This window comes from Triturus cristatus, chromosome 10 (assembly GCF_964204655.1).
Source record: "Triturus cristatus chromosome 10, aTriCri1.1, whole genome shotgun sequence".
NCBI classification, from domain to species: domain Eukaryota; kingdom Metazoa; phylum Chordata; class Amphibia; order Caudata; family Salamandridae; genus Triturus; species Triturus cristatus.
Window position 1 is genome coordinate 1,127,483,486 of NC_140593.1, and position 4,632 is coordinate 1,127,488,117.

A 4,632-nucleotide genomic window follows, 5' to 3' on the forward strand; every position below is an offset into this window, starting at 1 on the left:
ACGCGCACTTTTTATTGCGCGACCCCCAATGCGCTTGCGCAAGATCACCACCAGGCCCACTGACTCCAGACCCCCCGCCCTAAAGGTGAATGACGCGCAGGCGTAGACGCGAGGGCGGAGACTAAGACGCGCATGGCGCCGTGCAGCCACCACGCAGTGGATTTTTAATAAATGATATGCTGCTAGCCTAAATGAAATAAAATCTGAGTAGAAGTGGTCTCACTTGCATTTATGTATGGCTCAGCTGTGAGAACAAATCTGCCCAGGCCGATTTTTGATCCCACTTCGATCGTCAGCAGCTGTAGCTTGTTAAGGTCACAACCTCTCTCCAAGAGACTATTTACATGTAAGCGGTTGTTCCCATAAACACCGTAAAGTATGGGGGAAATGGTAGGACTATTACGATGGAGCCATTCAACCATGATGTGTGTCTATTAGAAGAGCATCTATATTGTTATTGCACTGTGCATGGTGCTATTTTTTTTATTAACAATCAATAAAATGTGGTTAAAAAAACGATTCATGTTTTTTGTGAGGATGCATTTGTTTCGACCATGTTCTCTGGAAAATAATTTGTGGCAAAATGGTGAGGAGCATGCAATGTGCTGCAAAGCAAAAATGTGTTTAAAATCCACTGAACGCACTTGTGGGTACAGTTATCAGAACTGATTGCTAAACTAAACGCTTATGTGCTAGTAATATTTTTGGTATATATTTAGAGCTACACACCTTCGAACCGAACCTATGCCATCACCTCATCTACACGCAGTTGCTAATTTTTATAAAACAATTCCTTCCTTCGAATATTCAGTCCCACAGAGATTCGCTCATTTATTTATGTAAAAGTGTATTATAGCGCACCGCCATTAAAAAGCACATAAGCGCTATAGAAGAAACTAACAGATATGTGCAACATCAGTACGACAAGAGCATGTGTCTGCACCTCAGGCACTTCATCCGACACAGGTCCTACCACTACAACACACTTTTTCAACCAAACATAACAGGTCTGTTTAACTCACTGTGCTATACTGCGAGTGAAGTGATTACAATTAACAACGCCAGTAGTGTTTAACTCACTGTGCTGTATTGCGAGTGGTTACGACTATTAGACGTCAGTAGTGTTTAACTCACTGTGCTATACTGCGAGTGATTACAGCTATTAGACGTCATTAGTGTTTAACTCACTGTGCTATACTGTGTGTGATTACAGCTATTTGAAGTCAGTAGTGGTTAACTCACTGTGCTATACTGCGAGTGAATACAACTATTAAACGTCAGTAGTGTTTAACTCACTGTGCTATACTACGAGTGATTACAACTATTAAACATCAGTAGAGTTTAACTCACTGTGCTACACTGCGAGTGATCACAGCTATTAAACGTCAGTAGTGTTTAAGTCACTGTGCGACACTGCGAGGGATCAAAGCTATTAAACGTCATTAGTGTTTACGTCACTGTGCCACACTGCGAGTGATTACAGCTATTAAACGTCAGTAGTGTTTAACTCACTGTGCTACACTGCGAGTGATCACAGCTATTAAACGTCAGTAGTGTTTAAGTCACTGTGCGACACTGCGAGGGATCAAAGCTATTAAACGTCAGTAGTGTTTACGTCACTGTGCTACACTGCGAGTGATTACAGCTATTAAACGTCAGTAGTGTTTAAGTCACTGTGCTACACTGCGAATGATCACAGCTATTAAACGTCAGTAGTGTTTAAGTCACTGTGCTACACTGCGAGTGATCACAGCTATTAAACGTCAGTAGTGTTTAAGTCACTGTGCTACACTGCGAGTGATCACAGCCATGAGACATCAGTAGTGTTTAACTCACTCTGCTATACTGCGAGTGATTACAGCTATAAGTAGTCAGTAGTGGTTAACTCACTGTGCTATACTGTGAGTGATTACAGCTATTAAACGTCAGTAGTGATTAAGTCACTGTGCTATACTGCGAGTGATCACAGCTATTAAACGTCAGTAGTGTTTAAGTCACTGTGCTACACTGCGAGTGATCACAGCTATTAAACGTCAGTAGTGTTTAAGTCACTGTGCTACACTGCGAGTGATCACAGCTATTAAACGTCAGTAGTGTTTAAGTCACTGTGCTATACTGCGAGTGATCACAGCTATTAAACGTCAGTAGTGTTAAAGTCACTGTGCTACACTGCGAGTGATCACAGCTATTAAACATCAGTAGTGTTTAAGTCACTGTGTTACACCGAGTGATTACAGCTATTAAACGTCAGTAGTGTTTAAGTCACTGTGCTATACTGCGAGTGATCACAGCTATTAAACGTCAGTAGTGTTTAAGTTACTGTGCTACACTGCGAGTGATCACAGCCATTAGACATCAGTAGTGTTTAACTCACTCTGCTATACTGCGAGTGATTACAGCTATAAGTAGTCAGTAGTGGTTAACTCACTATGCTATACTGTGAGTGATTACAGCTATTAAACGTCAGTAGTGTTTAAGTCACTGTGCTATACTGCGAGTGATCACAGCTATTAAACGTCAATAGTGTTTCAGTCACTGTGCTACACTGCGAGTAGCTATTAGTAGTCAGTAGTGGTTAACTCACTGTGCTATACTGTGAGTGGTTACAACTATTAAACGTCAGTAGTATTTAAGTCACTGTGCTATACTGCGAGTGATCACAGCTATTAAATGTCAGTAGTGTTTAAGTCACTGTGCTATACTGCGAGTGATCACAGCTATTAAATGTCAGTAGTGTTTAAGTCACTGATACACTGCAAGTGATCGCATTAATTAAACATCAGTAGTGTTTAACTCACTGTGCTATACTGCGAGTGATCACAGCTATTTCTGAATTGAAGGCTTTCTGTGGAGGCTGGAAGGTCAATAAACTAAAGACAATGCTGCGGCTGATTCTATGTGGCCCAGTCACCCTGCAGCGGAGAATGCAGGGTGTGGGGAATGCCCAGCCTGATATTATTGAAGCAAAACAGACCATTGGTAAAACCACATTAGACTCTGGGGCTGCACCACTGCCCTCCACCTAACACCTTCCTTCACCATAGGTGGAGAGGGGCATGGACTGCTGCTCTCATGGCCTCAGCGGGGAACCAAAAGCCGCCAGATCCAAAATGCTCAACCCCGCTCCCTTCCTCTCCTTGCATTTCTTCCTTTCTCTCTATATATATTTCCTCTCTCCCTTCTCCTTTCTCCACTTCTCTGAATACATTCTCTGTCCCTCCCTGCCTCCCTCTCTTTCTCTGAAGCCCCTGTGCCTGCTGCAGGCAATCCCAGCGAGCAAAAGTGACATGAGGCAACAGCCACGCCCAGAGTCTGCAATCAATTACTCCGCCCACTGGGGAAATGCCCAAAAGAATCAAAGGCTATTTCAGCCCGCCTTCCAGCAGCACTGGAGCCTGTCCTACCCTTTGAGCCCCCTACCCTCGCAGCACCCCCTCGCTGCGCCCCTCCCCTCTCCCCCCCCCTCGCGCTCACTATGACTTAGCACCTGCTCGGGAGCTGGTAAATCGAATCCTGGAATCATGGGGCCCGATTCACAGAATTAACTTAAGACAAAATCCTAAACTTACTACTTTTGGTATTCACAGCATGCACTTACTACTTTTGGTATTCACAGAATGCACTTACCACTTTTGGTATTCACAGAATGGATTTACGACTACTAACTTTACGTCCGCACTCGGACCGGAGCTTCCGGCCCGGAGGCGGAGTTTCCGGCCCGGAGGAGGAGCTTCTGGCCCAGAGGTGGGGATTCCAGCCGGTGGCAGAGATTTAGCCATGGCCAAAATCTCCACCTCCAGGCCGGAAGCTCCGCCTCCGGGCCGGAAGCTCCGGCCCGAGTGTGGACGTAAAGTTAGTAGTCGTAAATCCATTCTGTGAATACCAAAAGTAGTAAGTGCATTCTGTGAATACCAAAAGTAGTAAGTTTAGGATTTTGTCTCAAGTTAGTTCTGTGAATTCGGCCCATGATAACTAAGTGGAAAAGGATGTGATAATCATGGGAGCACATGATTATTCCACATCACTGGAACGTGAAGTTGTAATCAGAAGTGTAGGAATTACCGACAGGAGTTCGTGATTGTAGCACTGGACCGTGCAACTCATTGTCAGCACTTGTACAGCTGCAGTGTGCAGCAAATGTTTTCTGAAGGATTCAATATAATTGTGTTTTTTTTAAAACTAAGATAAAAGTGTTTAATGTGGAGTTAACAGCATTGTAAGTGTCTAGATATATTGGTATTTGTACAGCTCAAACCTCTCTGGTGGACAATGGTACAAACGAGATAGCACGGACCGAGGCACCACTAGGTGTAAATCAGAAGCAGCCACTGGAATTATGCATCAGGGGAGGGCCACATTTTGTGGCAGGGTTGACTAAATTATGCGGCAAGAAAAGGCAAATTATGTGGCTTGATGCGTCACGTTTTGTGGTAGTAGTATTTGTCATTTTTACACTTGTTACCACTGTGCGGGTATAGGTTGCACCTCATTGGTACCAGGTTGAAACATAAATATAGAAATAGGCAACAGAAAAGTGACCAGTCAACCTTTGCAAAGATCCTCCCTCTGAACGGCAACACATGTCACTGCGTTTTAAGTAACCTTTGAACCGTTTGCTCTAGAAAAAATTTT